This window comes from Aythya marila, assembly GCF_965140915.1.
Source record: "Aythya marila genome assembly, chromosome: 10".
NCBI classification, from domain to species: Eukaryota; Metazoa; Chordata; class Aves; order Anseriformes; family Anatidae; genus Aythya; species Aythya marila.
The window spans coordinates 16,221,447-16,244,391 of NC_139051.1; the positions used below are offsets into that span (position 1 = coordinate 16,221,447).

General features: G+C 41.0%; 1 protein-coding gene across 11 annotated transcripts in view; it reads left to right on the forward strand.

Annotated features, from left to right (window-relative positions):
* Window positions 1-12,577: 12,577 nt before the first annotated feature.
* Window positions 12,578-22,945, forward strand: part of ATP2B2 (ATPase plasma membrane Ca2+ transporting 2) — a 415,521-nt gene continuing 405,153 nt past the window's right edge. For all 11 annotated transcript variants that reach the window (XM_082768047.1, XM_082768054.1, XM_082768052.1 and 8 more), the window contains exon 1: window positions 12,578-12,708. The gene's annotated coding sequence lies outside the window, so the exon portion shown is untranslated. The remainder of the gene's footprint in view (window positions 12,709-22,945) is intronic.

The window sequence follows — 22,945 nt, forward strand, 5'->3', positions numbered from 1 at the left end:
ACCAAACAGCCCCCCCCCCCCAAAAAAAAAAAAAAGAGAAACTGCCCAAGGATTCACTAGCAGCACTTCAATTCTTAAATAGTTCTCATCATAATGGGAAGAAAAAAGGAATGAAGCCATAACAAAGTGAAAGATTTTCATCCAAATGTATATACATGTCGTGGTTTAACCCGGCTGGCAGCTAAACACCACGCAGCCGTTCGCTCACCCTCCCCCCTCCCTCTCTGGGACGGGGGAGAGAAATGGAAAGTGAAGCCCGTGAGTTGAGATAAAGACAGTTTAATAAGACAGGAAAATAATAATAATAATAATAATAATGATGATACAATGGTGATAATACGAAAGTAATAATAGTATGTACAAACAAGTGATGCACAATGCAATTGCTCACCACCCGCTGACCGATGCCCAGCCTAACCCCGAGCAGTCCGGCCCCCTCCCCCCGGCTAGCCACCCCTATATATTGTTTAGCATGACGTCAGATGGTATGGAATACCCCTTTGGCTAGTTTGGGTCACCTGTCCTGGGTCTGTCCCCTCCCAGCTCTTACTGCACCCCCCAGCCTGCCCGTTGGCAGGACAGAGCAAAGGCTGAGATGTCCTTGGCTTAGTATAAGCACTGCTCTGCAACAATTAAAGCATCGGGGTGTTATCAGCACTCTTCTCATTCTAAGCCAAAACACAGCATTCCACCAGCTACTAGGAAGAAAATTAATTCTGTGCTAACTGAAACCAGGACAATACATAATGAAGAGAAAGAAGATGAGGGAAAGGAAGTACAGAGTATATATAGTCCATGTAGTCTATATTGCAAGATAAGCAAATGGTTTTAGGGTGTTAAGAGTAGCAAGAGGCCAAAGTAATTTACAAATGGCAATAATAAAATATTTAAGATTTTTTAATATCCTTTTGTTAACACTATGCCTAAAATACTGCTTATATAAAGCTATTTTTACATGCAGTAGGGATCACTTTAAAAAAAAAAAAAAAAAACCTTCAAAAGAATTATTAAATATTTCAGAGTTGTAGCTTGCAGTTCTGTTTAAGAAGGTCCCAACGTTTTCCTGTGTTACACTGGATTTAATCAATAGAAGACAGTTCAAGGATTTTTGTTTGTTTGGGTGAAGGTTGGTAATATGAAATTTACAGTGAATGAAAAACAAGAACAAAAATCCACTAAAGTGAAACGCTGGATAACTATGATGGGATTTTAACAAAAGAAAGCAAATGAATTCCAGTCCTGGGCTCTAAACAAAGTACAGAGCTGTATGGTTAACAGAATTTTCCACACTTCTGATTACAATATCTCAGAACTGGTTCAGAAGTTTTTCCAGCCTTTTTGAGTATATCCCCTAACCTAGAAAGAGTTTTTCAGAGCAATACCTTCACTCTGTTCACATAAACATTGTCATTTCATTCATAAAAATGGAGATGTTTAGCATGTATGTCAGCAATGACACTATGACACCGGTTGTTTCAGAAAAAAATCACTCCCCAGTGCCAGAATTTAGGACACAATGAAACCACAATGGTGATACCAGTTAGGGTTGTCAATAATTTAGTTATATGAGCGTTATTTCATTTTGATTTCAGCATCCTAAAAACTTGCAACCAAGACTCCGACTTCCCTGCTGACCATTAAAGGTATGATCCATAATGCTGTCTAGTTCATAGGAGACAAAGTCTCCCATTATAGAACGTAAGAGATCATTTCCAGCTAGAACTGTACCATTTTTTGCTTCTGAAACAAAAATCCTAGTTCCTGCCTTTCAAAAATAAAGCTGTACCAATTTTCGCTGAAAAACAGTTAAGTTGGACAACTGCTTCATATTATGGAGGTCAAGGAATGTTTTGTAGAAAAGTCTTTTACAGGATGTCCTGCCTGGACACTAGGGAGTGATCACAAACCCAGGGTATTATCCTGAGGAAGAAGAGATAGTTTCTGAGGCAGACAAATCTTGGTCTGTTATTGGTTGTCCAAAGACAGTTGAAAAGTAGTGCTTTGTGGTTTTGAGTTTTGTAGAAAGCCCAGGTACACCTGGAAGGACTGTCTGCTTTCAGTAAGATGTTCTGCTTAATCAGCAGGCTGTTGAACTTTGCATTAAATCCAGCTTTCAGATAGATTTCATCTCATGATAAAGTGGCTAATACAAAAGCCACAGAAAAGCTGTAGTGTTTTGTATTAATTCAGTGGCAAAAGTAGAGATGTGCTATCAAAGGTATGTCTGGGAGAATAAATCTTTGTACCTGGTGGTCAGGCATAGGTAACTTGACAAAGAATTTACACTTTGGAAATCAGGAATTGCATAATAAAGTGATACCAAACCACAACGACTACAAACAAAAAGGCTGTACAGGTAGAGATATAGATGTAATTGAGAGAGGTGAATTGCTACAGTGAAATGAAAATATTTAAAAATTTAACTAGTGAAGTTCTTATGACTTCAAGGTCAATAGCAAGTCAGCAAAGATTTGAGAGAAGATCTGTGGGTTCTGATATGTGTGTAACTGCCTGGAAGCCATTTACGGTTTTCGTGTAGGATAGTCTATTTTTCCCAGTAGAACAGTATCAAAATTCTGCAGCTCATCTGTATTTACCATTTTGAGACACAACAGTGTAGCACACTTCATCCTCCTGTTCTTTGGATAAAGCTTGTTAGTAAAGGACACGTAGACCTGATACACTTCTAACAGCTGAGGCTGAAATGTAGTGCCGGAGTTGTCAGCACAGGAGAGCTGAATTAACAAAATGACTTTTTTTTTTTTTTTTTTTTTTTTTTTTTTACATTTCAAGTACAATATCAATCCTGCTGACCTTTAAACTTCTTAGAATTATCAAGCTAAATGTGAATTCTTTATCTCCTTAAAGTATTGTCTCTTTCAAAAATGGATAAACACAAGCAACTCTTACCACCGTCCTCTTTGCAGGGGTAGTGAGTTGGTGGAGCAGGATATGTCAGATGTTGAAGTGTTATGTTCTGCATTGCTAGACAACAACAGGAAATAAAGCACAGAATAAAACATTCTATTTTTGTTTTGCTTATGTATTACTGGAAATATGGGAGTTTGTTCTGCCCTTAGTGTATCTATTCACTTTCGTCTAATTTGCTTTCCCCTGTGGTTAAATAAGAGAATAAAGGCACAACATGAAAATGAGATGTGACAAATGATGGAAAAGCAAAAGTCATCTGGAGGATGAAAGTGTTTTCATGGGTTTCTGGGGCTCTCAGGCTTGCTTGCAAATCCTAAAACTGAAAGGGGTGGAAGGGCAGAGTGCTCCTCTCGCTTTCACCTCTTTGTGTCTGTTCCCACTCTCACTTTCCCACCCCAAATATATGCTGAACTGTAAACTCAGCATTGCTGCCATGCTGTACAATTCACTTTGACAAAAATTGGTTCATGGAAACATTTACATAGTCTTTTTTCTTTCCTATGGAAAACATGATTTATTGAAGGTTGTAGCTTGGCGATGTAGCATCTGAAAATGAGCACCACTTTTCCACAAAAAAGGAGGGTTTACTTGTCTTTACCCACTTTAAAGTTGAGTCACTTCCTATAAATATCCTGAACATAATGAGGATTTAGGCATGAAACAGTCTGTACTAGCATTTTAAGAACCAATTTTGTATTTTTCATACACTTGAAATACATGCCAGGCTAATCTTAGAATGCCTTTTAAAGCTTAGCAAGGTCAAATAAGTGCTTTGTGCAATCACACACGTAAGTTGTATTTAACTTTTCATTAACTTTTCAGTGTGCTAAAAAATATGCATAATTCATTTCCCTGCTGTTTTTCACTGTAACCATATGATAAATGGTGAGGGGGAAAAAGATGAGAGATTGGTGAAGCTTTCGCATGTATGCTACCACTGAGAAACCACTACAACTGCCAACTTAAAGAGTATGTCGCTGTCTAGGTTCATTTTTATTCAGATTCCAGTAAGTTATATAATTAAAAGACTATTAATCTGTACTAAGTACAACTACTTGAACACCCCCTTATAATTGCAGAACTTTGCAATAATTACTGCTTTAGAATAGACTTTCTGATGAATACACGCCATTGCACTTCATTAGAAGTAAGTAACATGCATACACAGTCTGTTTAAAGTTTTAAGGAATGGCTGAAGATTTGCTTGTACCTTTTTGCTGTGCCATGAAAGACAGATGATTTTCCTTTATGGACTTACCGATGTCCTGTGTAATAAAACAACCTTTCTTCAAATGCATATTCTTATCTAGGCTTGCTTTCCTTGCTCTTACATAACTGAACACACACTCAAGACTGCTCTCTGTACTTATTTGCAGCCTGCAGGATGGTCACAGTATCTGGGAGGATACTGCTTTCCGCAGCAAGAGTTGATTCACTGCCTTAACTCAACCTTTTACGTTTGCCTCAGGGCAGAAACTTCCGGATTTTCCTTATTGAAGCTCACAAAAGATTGAATCAAATATGTATTTGAACTATGAACATTGGTATGCCCAAGAAATAAACCAGAGATGGTAGAAAACACAGAGGAAACAGCAGTAACTTCGTTTATGAGACCTAGCCCTGCCTGCCTCAATCTGCTCTGAAGTGGACAGTCCGTCTTCGGTGCCTCCAGTCCAGGCATATGCCTCGTTCCTCTCCACCAACACAGACGGTAAGGAAACAGCTTGGAATAACCAGAAGTACTGTGCTGGGAAAGAAAGTCTTGGTACTGTTCATTCCTGGAGAAAACAAGCCATCACATTGCAAATGGGGACTTCTCAGAGACTCGGGGGCTTTTTAGCCTCACCAGTCATCCCAGCATTGTTTGACCAAGCCATCCCGGGGGGACAGGCAGAGCGCCCACCACAATCTGTTCAAACACCATTGTAGCTTTTTTTTTCTGACATAGCCCAATTCATCCCTGCTGCTGAGATCCAAGCTTTCTAAGCATAATTCGGACAGATAGCCATGTGTAGTAACCTTTTTAGTTGCCACACTCAGGAAATACAGCACATTAGGCTTTTTTCCTCTGCTATTCAGTCAGAAAATTCTGTTTATTTTGGTAAGATATATACATTGCAATATAATACATAAAAGTAATATTTACCTCATTTAGATATTGTTTGTGAATGAGGATAGAATATGCATCAGCCCAGAAGCAATAGCAGCCTAGCAGCAAAATATCATTTACAAACATAAATCATTCAAATTCCATCTTAAGAGGATAATATTTGACTTCCCCCAATTACTTGCTTGTGGTAGGATGGTAGGATATCACATACTTATAAGAAAAAGCATAAACCACTCTAAGAGGTCATTAAAGCTTACTTATTTATTTATTTTTGTGGGGTTGGGTGGGGATATTTTTGAGTGATAGATTGGCATTTGGCATTGTATGTCAAACACTATTCCTGATAGTGTTCTCATTCAATTATCACCAGAAAACACTAGCAATAACACAGTATTTCCAACACCAGTAAATCTGGGTAAACTGAGGTTGCTCAAGAAAAGCATTTGAAAATAAAATCCATCCTTATATTGACCCATCCAAGATGATTAGTTAAAAGCTATATAGGAAGTCAGATTGAGAGATAGGGTTTGGCCACTCCTTGTCAACAAATTGTTGCTGATAAAGACCAGGTTTAAAACGTTGTATGACAGCTTTGATGGGAATTCAACAAGTCTGACTCTTTAATCAAGGCTGTGGTGTGGAGGCTAATTTCATTCATCTGTGTGGGATACAGATCTGTGTGGGTTGAGGCTGGCTGGCACCTCCAACTTCTCTGCTCAAAGCACATTCAGCTGGTTGCCCAGGACTGTGCCTAGCTAGGTTCTGAGTATCTCTAAGGATGGAGCCTCCACAACCTCTCTGTGCAGTCTGTGCAAGTGTTTGATCATCCTCAAAGATAGAAAAGGTATGGTTTAAAAAATAATAATAATTTTTAATGTTTCCATGGAATTTCCTTTATTTCTGTTTGTGCCCATTGCCTCTTGTCCTGTTGCTGGGCACCACGGAGAAGAGCCTGGATCCATCTTTGTTTCTTCCCACTGGGCATTGAGTCTCATTTATAAAATCCCCCTGAGCCTTCTCTTCCCCAAGCTGAACAGACCCAGTGCTCTTCACCTCTCCTCACAGGATGGATGTTCCAGTTCCTTAATTGTCCCCGTGGCCCTTTGCCAAACACTCCTGTAAGTCCCGGCCACTCTTGTACTGGGAGGCCATGAGCACTGGACCCTGTGCTCCGGGAGCATCTCACCACTTCTGAGTGGGGGATGGATCATCTCCCTTCACCTGCTGGTAGTGCTCTGCCTAATGTGGCCCAGGAAGCTCTCTGTCTTTCTCGCCATAATGCCACTCAGACTTTATTAATACAGAACCTTTCTGGATATCTTTTCTCTTTAATCTGGGATAGTCAGCCAACACTACAAATGATGCAAATAAAATCAGAATTTATTGTCTGAGAATAATTAAAAGTAGTTTTAAACCAGGAGTAATTTTTTCCTAGAAGTTCCAAATCAATACAGAGTGATATGTTGCTGAAATGCTACTAGAAAACAAAAAGCCGAATGAAGAATGAGAAAAAAGGCATGCCCTTTTTCCATCCATAATGTATTCCATGTCTGCATTTTTCCTTTCATCTGCTTGCACTCATAGCTAGAATATATGCCCAAGATCATCAGATAGTTATATGGACCTAATTAGAAGACAGTACAAGAGATTAATCCTATTAAGGTGACTAATGGAGGTGTGTAGTCACCTTAAACTCCTCTCCAGATAATGGGAAGATGCAAATAGTGATACTGAAGAGGTCTTAGGAGGCCTGAATAGCCATCTGGATGCACTTATTTCTCTTTTGATTTTCTGTATGCGTATATGTGTATACACACTGGAGTCCAGGAGGAACGCTCCAAAGCTCAGCATTATGCCTAAGCATAGTGAATATAAGCCTGCGTAATCATGATGAAATATTAAACATGCAGGTTAGACCCTGGTAAGAACTAACCCTTTTAGGAATTAAAACCTGGGGGTGAGATCACACGAATGTTATGGCTGTGCATGCTAAGAATATGAACTATCTTGCTGCTGCCATTTCCATATGCAGTTAACCACGGGACTACTGAGACAGCCCATCATATCAGGCATGCAGATAACTCTGGGATTAATTTGCAAGCAGGCTGGGAGGTACCTGAGTCTGTCCATGTCTGACAGGAATGCTTACGTTCTTCTCACCTCAGAGCTCATTTGTAGTAATTGCTAAGAGATTCACAGTTACTATTTATAGAGAGCTTTGGAGACATAAGTACTATATTCATTAGCAGAAGTACTGGCCAGAAACTGGAAAAGTGAAAAAGCAGACTTCGTGTAGATAAATTGCTGAGAGGTCTAACAGCATTGTTAACTTCCTTTTGCAGTGACATGGGCTCTCCTGAGTCGATCCAAGGGCTTCCTGATAGTATTTTTCTGGCGTCTATGTCTTAAAGCAACCACTTGCTTAAAATATATGTATGTAGATTTGCCTTGCCCTTGTGCTGTTTTTCATTAAGAGTTTAAATACAAAAGGTAAGGGGCTTCCAACAAAATGGTATGTATGTAACTGACATTCTTCAGTCTTTAGAAGATATTCTAAGATGTTATTATTCTCAAAGCAAATGAATCATTTTTACCCAAACATCAGCAAGCTAAACATGGTATTTATACAATGACCATTGGGACCATTTGTAGATTCTATGTTTGCTTTTCTAAATCCATCTTTATTTGCAACAAGAATTCTGTTATTGATAAATATTTTCTTTTAGGGATTTTGTGTAATATTTATCCTGGAAATTTCCACTGAAACCACAGAGGACAACTCGTATTTAAATCAATGATTCTATTTCCCCTTGGGAAGCTGCTGTAGAAAGTGAGGACTGACTTTTAATTTATGGGAATGTTGAGACAAGTTTGCCAGTAGCCAGCTTGTTTTCCAGCACTGACCTTTAGATGTTGCTTTATGTCTTCACTGCTTTTTTTGAATTTTACTCCTGCTTCTTTACCCACATCCCATGTCTAATGATTTAATTATCTTTCCTATTCAAAATCTTTGCTAGTGCTAACGATTATGCAAACCATTGCCTACTTCACCCTATCAATATTTTTCTTGGAACACAACGTCAAGGTAGAAAATAGTTTCAAATTACTTAGTTTCAGAAATAAGGTAGAAAATTTAAAAGAAAAGAGCTGTGATAAAGGAGATGGGCATTTTAACTAGTTAAAACTAGCTAAAACTTATCTTTGTCCTGAACTGTAAAATTACTGTTGCTGTAATTTAACATTCAAATCTGAGAAAAGTCAGATTATACATCTGGCAAACTCACTTGTGGTCCTTTCAGAAAAGATATAATCATTGTATTATGTTCTCTCCATTGGCCATATTCTTCCAACTCTTTGTTGCTGTTGTGATTTTTATTTTTTTTTCCTTTCTTGTGGGCTTGCCTGTTTGTTTATAACAGAGATGATATATACACTACCACCAGGTTATCAAGGTCATAGAAATCTATATTTTTTTTTTTTCTGACTAAGTGCTTTTGGGTGCAAAATTATCAACACTTTATCAGGTTTAACAAATTACTTAGTTACAGAATACCTTTTGCCAGGGAAGCATCAGATTTATTTTCTAGAGTCACAAATGTTAACAGGGTCAGCAAACAGGAGCTTCATTCAGACCCTGTGTCTGTCCTATGCAGTTGCTACTCAATTCACATGGAGGTTAAAGTCCCCTTATGTTTAGCACAGCTGAAGCAAGGACATTTCATGTAGGTATACATATAATATGCATTTTGCACTAGATTCCAGCTCTTTTTGCTTTGATGCTGAATTAGAACTGTGAAATAATAGCTGCAGAATAACCCAATACATCTAACAATCCTCTGGTAATAACTTTTTTTTTTTTTTTTCCAAACAATGTGATGATCAGAATTTTGTTATCTTCTAGTCTTTTCCCGCAGTGTCTGACATTCAGATGTTAAATGCGAAAAGCAACTTCATGCAGAACTGTGACAGGCTGACTGCTATACAACTTCATGGCAATGCCAGAGAATGTGTTACTGCCAGAAAACGTGTTACTGTCATAGCCTTTGTCTGTCATTACTCTGGCTCTTAAGAACAATAGAGATGCAGGACTGGTTGTTTTTTGAGTGGGAGACTGTGATGTGAGGGTGTGAAATTACCGCAGGAGATCACACTGGTGATTCACGGGGATATGCTTTCTACTGTATCAGATACTGGACTTATGCCATAGCTTGGTGGCATATGATACCATGAGAGTTTTTTCTTAAGAGCAACTAAGACCGTGTCTGAACGTTCTTGTAATCAAACGTCTAACTCTGTTATGAGAGTAGCACTTCAAGGCTGTAAGTCAAATACTGGTCCTGTAAATATCCTTCTGAGTCCTCATATTTCAAAAAGCCCTGTATTGTTGTGTAATGACTCCTCATAAAACATTTTTGCCTGCTTTGTGAAGAATGATGACAGGTTTTACGATCGTACTTTGCTCTCTTAATGTATGTACTACTACATTTTTGGCAGATCAAGTATTCTTCACTTCCATTCTTAGCGTTGCCATTTGGCACCAGCAACACTTCAAAGGTAAACTCTCTAAGTGCATATGGATTCCTTGGAGTGGAAGGTGTTATGGATATATGATATGAAAACATTATTGTGATGCTTTATATACATTATTTTTAGAAAATTTCATCATTGTTATGCTTTATATACATACATTATTTTTAGAAATTTCATAAAGTACACTGAAATAAAAGAATAGCTATTTCATTCTTATATAATTACAGCCAAACTATAAGCTATTGAATTGGCATCCATTATCCCCTCCTTTCTGAAATGTCCTTGAAATTCCTCCTCTGTTTTGGTCGTGTGGTGATTAAGCTGTAGGTTGTGAAAATAACATGAAGCTGAAACCTGAGAAGAACTGTCTGACAAGTATAATTCATTATTAGATCATTCAGACTTAAGCCGTGCATAGTGCCAACGAGTTTGGTGATTGCAGGTAAAGGTGCACCTTCACATTTTTTAAACCAAGTAGATAACCTCCACTATGCATATGTTCCCCGATTAAAAAGGAAAATGAGGAAGAATTTAAAGGAATACCTAAACCTGAGAGAATGTGTAATTTAAGGAATTTAGGGAAAACCACGATGGGAATTGTCTGAAGTGTTGAATTATAGGAGATTAGTTGAAGCTGTTAACTGCATGCTTTATCTTGTAGTTTTACTAAAATCTCTATGTAATAGGTTAAGTTCCTAGAAATACTATAGTACAAGAAAAAGATCTCCAAAGAAAAAGAGAGACCCTAAAAAATGCCATGTATTCTCTATAAAAATGAGCGTAGGGTAGCTTCTAAAGCTGTCAGAAATTACATATAACATACATATGTTTTCATAGGAAAAGATTTTCATAGGCAAAAGATAATAAAACAAAAAATGTTTCTCTGTCTTTTGTTGTTTATTACAAACGATAAAGAGCCATGCAATTTTGCTATTTCACCATCACTTAAAAATCAGTCATAGGGGCTGAATATCTTAAGATATTGTTTGTTCTGCTCTGTGGTTATTAGTCCCAGCTGCAGTAGCTGACCAGCTGTGGATGTTCTGATGAGACAAGTCATACGCTCAGAGGCTGACCTGAATAATATTCGAACCCAGAACTCTGCTTTGTGGTCCTTTATGTTTAACAGTGTAAGGTTGTGTGGGGAATTTTACATTTCTGTGAAAATAGTCTGTAGGACATGATGGTTTTATGCAGTGCAGAATTATTAGTCAAATGTATTTGCCTGCACTGAGTAAGAATGCACACCGAACGCTTTCAAACGGTACTCCAATCATCTGCTTTAAATGATTAATAAGCACAAGCAGAAAATAGCTCCAGATTTACCTAATGTTTGCACGATTATTTTTGTAAACACTTCATTCAGGCCTTCTCAGCCACCTTTCCAAGCATTGTCAAAACAGAAATGTTGCTATTTTTGGTTAGGTTTTCTCAGTTTGTTTGATCTTCACGATGACACTGAGTGATGTATCAGGGAAAGCACCAGAAATGTTGATGTGCAGCTGACAGTAAGCATGTGGTTTAAGATCAAATGAGAGAACTAATCTAGATATTCACAGAATACTTACAGGTTTCTGAAGTTTTCCAAAGGTAATGACTGGACTTTGTGAGAACTACAAGTTTGTGTTTTATTAATTTGCGTGAAATTACTACAAAGATATGGTTACAGCTTCTCCTAGTATCAAATAAGCTAGAAGTAGTTTGAAAAGATGTGGAGGGACTTGTACTTTTGTTCTGTTGGCTGTCCTACTTTTTCCTAAGTCCTTGCTGAGATAAGGTTAAGACTGGAATTTAAATGGCGTTGAGGAAGAAGCCAAGATAAGAATCAGAATATAATTAACATCGTATCATCTCTCAAACAACCAAGGCTGGCCAGCACTGCTATTTACCAGTAAAAAGAGGTGGAAGAGTTCTACTTTTCCACATAAAATGCTAGTGTTGTCTGCGGTAGCAGTCTGTAGGTGTTATGCAATGGGTATGAATCTTTTACACCAAACAGAAGTCCACAGCACCAACCAAGCATTTTTTTTTTTTTTTTTGGTCTCCTCTTCCAAATTCTCTCTATTTCAGTTCAGCTTTGGAGATGGTTGGTGGGTAGTTTTAACTCTTGTGGTGGCAAGACTCTTTGACATAGCAGAATTTTTAGGAAATCTAATCTGAGTCTATGTATAAAATCAGGAAGGTTTGGTTAAATAACCCACTTTAATCGCTCTAGAAATGTTTCAAAGATGCCATTCTGCAATGCTGTGAAGAAAAGAAGCATCTTAAATCCACATTTTTTTTTTCCTTGGGAGGGGACTAATTTCCTCATACTGGAGTGCTAGTTCCTCAGTTTACTTCATGTAGGCAATCTGTACGTCAAGCCTCCTTCATGAAGTGGGAACGAACCTAGGCATCTTTGACAGGTGCTGTGCCCCAGGGCCAGAGCCCCCTTCTCTCGGTCAGGGTGAGGCCCTCTCGCGTCTTGTGGAGGATTCTGACAGAAATCTGTGAGCGCTGAGGGAACAGAAGACGCGAGGTGGGGACCTTTTGCTGTTGACAGATACGATTCAAGCCCCTCTCGCTGAGCTCAGAGCCACCCTCACCGGTCCCCTGACATTTTTGGGAGCACGCGGGGCTGCGAGAGGCGAACATTAGCGCCATGACGAGCGGTGAAGGCTGAGCGACCCCCGCATCCCCCAGGGCTCCCCTCCCTCCGCGGGGCCTGAGGGGCGCCCACCCGGGAGCCCGGGGCCGAGCCCGCTGAGCGGGGGGCGCAGCTGCGCGCCCCCTGCAGCCGCGGCGGAGCCGGGCGCGGCGCCGGCCTCTCCCCGCTGAGGGGAGCCCCAGCCCTGCCGGGGGAGGCTCCGCTCCGCTCCGCTGGGGCCGGCACCTCGGCGGGGAGGGGAGAGGCGCTGCCCGCCCCCCCCCCCCCCCCCCCACCCTCGGGGCTTCCCCGCTCGCCGCGGCCCCGCTAAGTCTGACGGAGCGCCGCCGCCGCCGCCCACCGCAGCGCAGCGGCCCGGCGCAGGAGGGAGGCGCCGTGCGCGTCCCCACTCCCCGGGCGCCGCCGCCGCTGCTGAGGGGACAGCGGCCGCCTCCGCGCTCCCGGCGGCTCCGCTCGGCTCGGCTCGGCTCGGCTCCGCTCGCCGGCTCAGGTAGGAGCAGGAGTCCGGCGCGGCCCGGATCTACCGGTGCTGCTTGGGGGCTGCGGGGAGCGGCGACCCCCGGGGGGGGCAGCCCTGCGCTGAGGTGACCTTGAGCGGCGGGATGCGGCCGAGGGATGTTCCCTCGGGGCGCTGGATGCGGGCGGCTTCTGCCCGGGGTCGCCCCGCGGGGCAGAGGCGCTGACCGCTCGCACAGCCCTCGGGGCTCCGCTGCGAGAGGCGGCGGGGACGGGCGGGCAAAGGTGGCCGCGCTGCCCCCGGGCTCGGGGCGAGCGAAGGGCTGAAGGGAACCCTCCCCGTCCCGCACCCGGCGGGGGGCAGCTCCCCGAGCCGGGGGAAGGAGCCGGGAGGAGGCTTCTGCTCCCCCGCTGCGGGGAGCCGAGGGAAGGAGCAGCCGCTTCCAGGGGCGGGGATCTCGCCCCGCTCCCGCACCGCCGAGCTGCGGGGCCGGGCTGGGTCCCCGCTCCCACGGCTGCTCGCGGAGCCTCGCAGCGCTCCGGCGGAGCAGCGCCGAGCCGAAGGAGCCGAGCCCTCCCCCGACCTCTGCCCGCTCCTGTACCCCATTGAACTGTCAAAAAGTTGACTGCTGCTTCTGTGTTTCTAGCCGATCATTTTCACTGTTTCTTTTTCTTTTTCTTTTTCTTTTTCTTTTTCTTTTTCTTTTTCTTTTTCTTTTTCTTTTTCTTTTTCTTTTTCTTTTTCTTTTTCTTTTTTTTCCCTACCTTATTGTGCTGTTTTATCACGTTACACCATCACAACCTAATTCTGTGCTAACGCTTTCTTTATTTCCTTTTCATCTGCCACGTATTTTGTTGTCAAGTGACATTTGAGGAGCACCGATACCAAGAGAAGGTGATGTGAAGACAGGGCAGCTAAAAGCAAAGGCATAGAGTAGGGCTCCACTGCTGCTGAAATAAACTACAATGTAAGTTTATAAACAGCGTGAAAGTTGACAGGGCTGTAACTCAACCCCCACGCAGTGAAAAGGGACCTTTTCCAGGCTACAGATACCTTGCTGGCAGATACTGCCAGCCCTGGATGCGTGGGGAGGTCTTTGAAGATGAGTGGGACCGTGTACGGTCAGGTTTGCAAGCAGCTCTTTGTTTCTGATCCTGTCCACTCACCTTCATGTAACGTGCTTTAATGTGGCCACTGAAGTGGAATCCAACATTTTCAGGATGTTTATGTGAAGGAGTGGTGGCTTGTGTACGTCTGTGCGTCTTGCTATTAAACTAGCTCAGTATTCTTGAAAATGACTTTATGATCTAATGTTGACCTCCATTTCGACGGTGAGCATTGCTGGAAGTTCTTCCCAACACAAAAGAATTTGTATCAACTGCTTAGTTCAGCGTCAAGATTAACACTTCAACATTGAATTAAATGAATATTTTAATTTCACAATGCAAAGTATTACTTTACCTTTAATTTGCGCTTGATATCATTACCAGTGTTGTGTTTTGTTCACATGCTATAAACTCAGTACCACAACCTCTTAATTTTCCAAGTGATATTGGATCCAAATTTCTGGCATGTTTCCCTAACCAAACCATATCTTATAACCATTCAATTGCCTGTTTGCTGATTATCTGAAGAACACTTTTTTTGTTTTTTGACAAGTTCTATAGGGAGATGGCAGTTAATAAAATTGCACGTTGTTTGTGGTGCTGTCACCTCGATGGGATTCAGTTTGGAGGAAAGCAGTGGGGAGAGCAAACGGACCGTGGGAATACCCAGTGGTTTGATTTTCCTCAACGAAGCCTCCTGGTGTCCCTTGATGCCCTGGGGTGCCCCACTTGGCTTTTCACCCCCACTTCAGAGGGGTGGGAGTTTCAGCTACATCCCATGTCGCCTATCAGACACAACGTGGCACCGTGGGCAGCATTAGTTACCTGCTTGTAGGTAGCTGAGTCAGACCTGGTGCATCTCTTTGGTTCCACATCCTTTGTTAGCTAAGAATAAAGCACTGGAGATCAACTACCACAGCAACTTTGGTGATGGGACTAGAAAGTGGGAGTATTTGCCTGAAGACAGCTAATCCTCTAGGTGTTAGCTTAGAGTTTATCTATATTAACAACAGCTGCATTTTGTGGTTACTTGTTCATAACTTAAAATAGTTTAAAATCTAGAAAGTGAGCTTAAACTTGCTTGTACTCAAAAATTCCCCATAACACGCACTGCGACTTCAGAATAGGTGCAGGATGATGAATGTAGTTGTGGAAAAATGTCTGCAAAAAGATTCTTGGTGATAGTCTGATGGAAGATGATAGCAAGAGAGAGAATCTGGAATGGGAAGAAAGTTCACATCTAAACAAAGCTGTGTGGCTGCTGAAATCTTTTAAAATAAACATCTGAATGAAGTTCAAACTTCTGATAAAGCTTACCATCGGAATGTGTGTCAGATAAACTTAAGAATTCTGCTTCAAAACAAAGCTAAGTATATAAAAAAACAACAACAAAGATTAGTATAAATGCAAACTATTTCTTTTGTGAACATACGTGACAAGTGCAAAAGGTAAAATAGTTTTGACTGTCTGAAAAGGAAAATCTAAAATCTTTGAGAAAGGAAAATTGAACATGGATAAACAATATTTACATGTAGCAGGATAACAGACATGACAGTAATGCATGGAAGAGTGGCAGAGATACACGTTGGTCTTTATATTTGTTCTACAAAATTATTAGTTAGATCAAATTTTTTTTTGAAGCTTACTCTGAATAAGGTTTCCTCTTCCATAAACAGAGTTATTTAGCACTGAAATATTTCAGACTTCTATTTTATAGGTGTAGCCAACTCTTTTATACTTAGTGCTTCAAATATATCACAATGTAATCTATATTATATAATAATGATCTGTATTCTAACTGATATGTTAACTGGCATTTTTCTGGGTCTTTGGTGTAAAAGGGTAAAAGGTCTCATCTTCACGGATTCTGCACCTTACATTCCGAATTCTTGAATATTTTGCAGCATATAAATAAAAGAGCTGCTGTGCTGCAGGGACGCCCTCCACACACTGGAATGTAAACTAAAAAGGCTTTAAATGTTTCTTAGAAGCAGAAGTTGTTACATATTTAACACATACAATAGCAAGTGTATTTTGGAGGGTTCATTGCATACCTTGAGTCCTGCAGAAAAATAACAGCAATTCTGAAGGAGCCTGAGTTTCTTCAGTCCAGATGCTCAGGTCAGCACCCTTGCAGCCTCAGTCGCTGTTCTCTTGTGCAGACTTCTTTATCTGCACGCAGCTATTTCTCTCCTTTGGTCTTAAGGACTGGCTTTGCTGGCAGCTCTTACAGGCTTCCCATGGCTCCTGTTTCTGGGCCATGCACCCCCAAACTGCTCAGCTCCCTGACGCTGTCACATTGAGTGCCGAGTGCATGTGAAGGCCACATTGTGGTGTGGTTCTGAGCGTGAGAGAGCAACAACAGTGATATCGTGTGCTAGGTAGTACAGCGTCAATACAAGGGTCTTTGTTTCCACAGTGAATTTCTTCATTGTGTGGTGGAATGCCTTTAAAAGTAACAGCGCTGGGGTTTTCGGAACCCCAACGGGTTTCTTTCACTGATGCTTCCTGTGAGGGAGGTGCCCTGTCTTGCCTGCATGGAGCACTCTGTGTGTGCAGTGTATGTGTATATGGAAACCATCAAATAGGTTTGCAAATTCATCAGGGAGGGATTAGTCTTAATCATTGAAGCTGGGGCAGGGTTCAGAGCTGTGAGACTGAAGTGAGTTTCCCTCTCCCACCTGCCAAGCTTGGCCTCGGATGTACAGCTCATGCTCTGAGCAATTTTGTGCAGCATGAAGCCCACAAGACTGCAGCTCTCTATATACAGTATTTATATTTCTAAGCTTAATAAATCATAAATTCTGTAGTGTTTGTGGAATTACCTATAGCCTAACTTACCTGTTAACACATTACAACATTTTTCATTCAGCTGCACCAGGGGTATGTCTAACGTAGAATCAGCCAGCAGGGCTGAAGAGTGTTTAAAGATACCACAATTGCTGCTGTCCACTCCATGTTACATGCACGCTTTAGGATTCGGGAGTCTTCTGATGAGTGTTGAGGCTTTCTTTTGGTGGTTAATAGTGGAAATAGCACTAGATTATTCCTTTTGATATCTCCCTGCAAGCAGGAGACGCTTTTCAAGCCTCTGCATTGCTGTACTGTGTGGAAGTCAGTGTCACCTTGAATATAGATTTGCTGAACATATATATTGTGTCCTGCTTATTGAATAGCCGTTCTTCATCAGTGGAAGCTATTCCTGCTAACGGGAAATCTGCCATCGTGGGAGATGTGATTGCATTCAGAATGTACAGAAGGGGCCCCTATATTACACTATCCAGTGTTTCAGTTTCTGTATTGCAAGTTTTGTCTTGATGTTTTAAACCTTTCAGTAATACCGATATTTTTGAAACAGGCTAATGATGTAAGAAGCTTGAAATAATATGCAGCTTGTGTGGGGGTTTTGTAACCAAAACTGAAATTGCCAATGGGTTGATGGGTTCCTGAAAAGCATTTGCATAGGTGTCTTAAAATGTTTTTAGGTGGGATAATGAAGATCGTAGATAATCAAGAGAAAAAGAAAAAGGCCTTTGCTAATATCAGATTACTTAGCAATTTTGTTGGTAGCAATTGCTGAAGCTTAAGGTAAATTCACCTTATTCCCCAGAACACTGAAGATTTTTGTTCTTTGTCACCTGAGGAAATTGTTCTGTGCATTTTTAGGTGGTGCTGGACTACAGTTTCTATAAAAGCAAAATGCTACCTTTGAGAATAAAGTTACACTAGAAAACTAATTAATGGCAATATTAGGTATATATGCGACTGTTTTGCTACATTAAAGTTGTAGTCTGAATTTAAAATGCATTTTTAATGCATTATTTTATCTACAAAATCTACAAATCATTCACAAACATTTTCTTAGCACATAGAATATTTTATTAGCTTTAACTCATTTTTTATGTTTTAAAAGTAGAAGACTGGCATGAATTTTGGCCTACGTATGGTAGAAGGTAATTACATAAAGAAAAAATGGTAAAAAGAAATAAATAATATATATATATGGAAAAGATCCATGCCGTGTTATTGGATTCTTCTTAATGATAGTAATCACTGGCTGTCCAAAAGACCTGTCAAAAAGTAAGCCCATTCATTTTTAAATGTGCAAAACCCACAATAATCATTCTGAAAAAGGTAGACTGAGTCTTCCTGAAAGATTAATTACTCTGAAAAATTCATGTGGTATACGTTGTAGCCTTTCTGGTTTTGTCAAGTGCTGGAGGATTTGAGAGAAATGTGAGGAAGAAAATGCCCTTACAATCTGTGAGGTTTGTTTCCTTCAAAAGATTCAGTGTTCTGGTGCTTTTTGTTTGGCCCAACAGTGTTCACTATATATTTTTTTGTTGGCACTGCTACCGTTTATTGCTCCCTAGCTAAATAAGCTGACAAGATGGGGTTGCATTTACTGTGAATTTCCTTGTGAGTTTCGTTTTGTTTTGTGTTTCCTTTTTTTTTTTTTTTTTTTTCCTCTCTTGTTTTGCAAGTTTCTTGAGAGTGGAGAAAATGGAAAGGCTACTTTATTTACAGCATTCCTGTTACATATCCTGGTGTGACATAGGATTTATTTAAAAATACCATTATATTATTTGTTACTGATAGTCTGCAGTGCCTTCCAGCAGAACTCAACCTTGCTCTGTTTTATATTTTTGCTTGATTTGTAGATTTGGACTTCCTTTGCTTCCAGTTTACTGTTGAGCAAGTTTACCGTTGAGCAATTTCTTCAATATATTAAGTTTTCTTTTGCAGCTTGCTTGTGTCCACTAGTGGATTGAAGATGATACAAACCTTACTCGCCTACTTCACAAACATTTTTCTCTACTAACATTTGTCTGGCTGTCAAATATATTATTTCAGTTTGCTATGTGGAATTCCATCCCAGGGATGGAATACAAGGACCTGAGTGCCCCTTAAGCTTCAATTTCGTATCAATCCTTATTGTCCTGTGAAAATATCACATTGGGCATTTACTGAGTGCCTTATTGTAGCCAGTGTACATTGTCAATTACTGTTCTTCCATTCTTTATAAGGCCGGTTACCATATCAAAAGGGAATTTCTTTGATTTGACATTTTGATTATTTTCCGGCACCTAATCCTTCAGGTGCTGATGTGATGATTTAGCTTGCTTCCACATTTTCCTGGGCATAACAGAGAGGTGGATTGGTTTGCAGTTTCTCATCGCAGACTCGCTTCTTTTGAAGTTGCATACTGGTTTTGCCTCTTCATGGTCCTTTGGGAACTTTACCCTTTCTTTGTGCATTATTGAATATAATAGCTAATGTTTGGGGATGGCTTTAGGTAATTCCTCAACTCCTCTGCAGTGAATTTCAACAGGCCCTATCAAACTGAGTACATCTGGCTTCTCTTGACATTTTTTAGTCTGTTCTTTATTCTTCTGGCCTGTAGTCTTGTATTCTTGGTAAAATCACTTTTGATTTATTTTTTTTTCATTCTCCATTATCCTTTAGACATTAAAAGAATATGCAGGAGGTACTGAACACTTCAGCTTTTTCTTAGCCATCTGTTATTTTCTCTCCTTTCCCATTAAATCCTAGAACTGTTGCTTATCTTTGTCTCCCATTTACTGCTGCTGTATTTATAGATCCTTTTTTGGTTGCCTTTTTATGTCCCTCATTAGTTGTTGATCCTTTTGTGTGTTGGCTCATCTGGATCATAGCCGAGACATTTCTGCCATTCTTTTCTACCTGTTCTTTGTTTAGTGTTCTTGTTTCACCTTTTGTACAATCTCTTCTGATAGTCAAAGCCTTTAGAAGACTCTGGATGTAACAGTAATTGTCTCTCCCAATGCTCCTTCCATTTCCTCTGCATTGAGATAATCTGTTGCACTATTTTATACAGGCTTTGTTAATAAACTGTCAGGTTTCCTGAACTCCTAGACTCTAAGATCATCTCTTCAGGAGGCATTACCAATCATTTGACTGAGTTTGTTGAAGTTGCTGCCCTGAATTCCACTTTTTTTTTTTTTTTTTTTTTTTTGTGCTTCTTTCACATCTTCCATTTAGTACAATAGTGAATTCTCTCAGCTTCTGATAATGCTCACCTGAAATGTATTGCTTCCAGTAAGGTCTCAGTCAGTACTTTCCTATTAATCAGAATAAAATGCAGCTGCAGCTTTAGTAACATATTCCACAGTTGTACCTTTATCTTGTTTGCCCAGCTCCACCTTGGTAATATAACATGGCTCCTCCTCAAGGCAGCAGCCTGAAAAGATGAAAAAAAAAAATGCCTCTGTGTGATGGCCAGGGCATGGCATGGAGCAACTAAGACTGTGTGTTATTACTTGCTTTGTTAGGCGATGCTTTCTGACTTCATGCAAGCCGCTTGCCTTTGCTGGGCTACTGTTTGGGATTAATAATTAAACCGCCGCAGTATGTACTTAACCCGCATGTCTCAAGGGTTAATTCATTACTATTTGTAAAGCTACTGAGAATTTCGGAGGGAAAGTGCTACTGTAAGTGGAAAGCAATGCAAGGTGTTTGTGATGTTACTCACAAGGAGTATTAAAGCCACTTACAGAGGAGTGAAGCATGGCTTTTTGTATGCATACAGAAACAACCCAGCCTCTTCCCAGTGTGAAAATCCCAGTTCTCTTGGTGTTCCTCTTGCAGGTGCTGTGCTGAGAACCAGTGCATCTCAGGTAGAACCTGCCTAGAACAGAAAAACTTTCCAGTTAAAATTTGCTTGAAGGAGGAATATCCCACCTGTGAACTTAGCTCTAAGTCAAGCGCTCCTGTCAAGAGACCATTTCCAAGCTGCATTTAAGGCCTGATTGTCTAATAAGTTGCAGATAACACAGTAGAAATATTTAATGTGTTAAGGGCAAGATTTCTAAAAAGGGGAGGAATGGAAGCCAAATGGCATTTGGCTTGTCAGTGGGGTTTGTGCATCTACATCACTTGGATGTTTTTGAAAATTGCACTCTAAATTGGTGGCTAATAGAGAACTTCCCATTATAATGGTATAAAAGGCTTATAAGTCACGATTAATAATTCAGCTGAAGATTACTGGAGTCTGCTTCAGTACCTCCTGAAAAAGGTGAAGACTTTCTGCCATTGATTCAGTGTCTGTGGGTTATGTTGCTGGGGCGCTCTGGTGAAACAGTGTGTTTGGGGGGACGATTTTGCCCCCTTTGATACATATAGGCAGCCAAGATTGAAAGTTATAAGTTACAGGAGAAGCTGTTGGTGGGGTTGCCTTTGATGCAGCCTGCCTAGGAGCAGCGGGATGTATGAGATCCCGCTCCGTGGAGCGCAGGGAGAATCAGGCACAAGGCATTTCTCTGCCAGCTTCCCCCAGCAGAAGCTCAGAGGTGGATTTGCAGGGGAAGGGAGCAGGAGGTGGGTGAAGCAGGGGCTGTTGCTGCTGTGCAGCACGGGCTCTGCATCACAAGGAGCAGCAGCGGTGCCCTGCCTGCCCTCCCAGCCTCCTCCGGCAGCGCGCAGACGCGCCCGGTGCCGCAGCCTTAGTGGTTACGCACCAGTGAGGAGCTGGCTGTTTTCTCCTTCATTCTCTTTCCTTTACTGTCTGCTTCTCCTCTTTTGTTTTATCTCTTCCCATTCTCAAAAGATATCTAGACAAACCTTTCCCCCTAAAACAATGTGGTCTTCTATGTGCTATTGCTTTGGATGGGTACATGCCTTTTACATCCATTTTAAAGGAGGACTGTCAATTAAACCTACCAGTTTTATCCAACTGGCTTTTCAATCATCCCAGAAACACAGTACTGTCTTTGGGTAGTCTGAGTATAAATACAAAAAACTGAAGCCCCATGTATATTTTTGTGGGGAGACAAAATCTGTAAAAGAACAACAGTGGATCACTGGCATTTTTAGCAAAGCAAACCTGATATTTAGAGATTTTTAGTGAGATGTGGAATTTTTGTTAGCACATCAAAAGCTGTGAGCAGAGAATGGTTCATAAAGCAAACATTTGTGAGAATGTTTGTTAACCCTGAAAGGGGAGCTGATGTGTCCAGATCCCTCTGCCATGGAGAGGGACAACTTTCTGCATGAATCCCCACAGCCACTGGTGTTGAACTGGAAGTCACTGGGAAGTGTTCTTTGTCTTCTCACTCCCTGCTTATTGCTTAGCACCCTGCCTCTGCAGCGGCCATGGATGCACAACGCTGATGTCTTTTCAAGCTGAATAAGACTCTACTTTGGACATGATCCTGCCTGAATCTCTGTGCCTGTGGAACAGAGTGCTGCACACTGAAGGATGCCTGGACAAGTTGAAGTGAACCCTTACAGGTGCACACATTAGTGTTTAGTTCTCAGGAAAAGTCCTTCCTGAGTGGGGGGAAGGCCTTTCCAACCTGTTGTTGCGTGTGACTTCTGGCTTCATAACCTCCCTACAATTCAGTCCATTTTTTTTTTTTTCATATTCTTCTGTAAATACAGCCAAAGAAAGATGAGATCAGTGAAGCTTATGATATCCACCCTGATTTTAAACCTCTGACTTCTGGAAGAAAATTGTGTCCCTAAATACTTTGCTCTGCTAGGGGAAAGTATACAGAAGGAAAAGCCATAGGATGACTATAAGTGTTGAACAATAAAACCGGAACAAAAAGCTTTCTATAAATAGTAGTGTGGTCCCAGTTCAGCAAAGTACTTAAGCATATGCCTAAATCCTTCCTTGTTCAGCAAAGCACTTACATGTGCATTTGAATTCTGCTGAAATAAAGCATTAAATATCAGGCTTAAGTGCTCTGTTGAATTAGGGGCTGTATCTGTGCCGACAGGCCTGCAGAGAAGGATGGTTTTCTGCACGGGAAAATGGAATGCTGTAGCGTAACATTTTCTATGAAATTTCTGGCATGGTGCACTGACCAATTAACTTGGAGAATGACTGGACATTAAAGTATTAGAGAGTCATTGTGCTCTGATATTCCCCAAATTGTCCCTTTTGTTATTGGCAAATTGGTCAGACGTAATGATAGCAGCTGCCTTTCTAACAGTAGGACCTGTATTAGCTATTGAAGTGAATTTTCAATTTCTTAGAAAAACAAATGCAATAATGATTTTCCCTGTGACATCAGTGGAGCAGTCTGTACTCGGGAATTCAAAATGTGAGCTGCTTGATCCAGGTGCCTCAATTAGCCCTCTTGTCAAGGAGTTTGCAAATACAGGTAAAGACCATTTTGTAC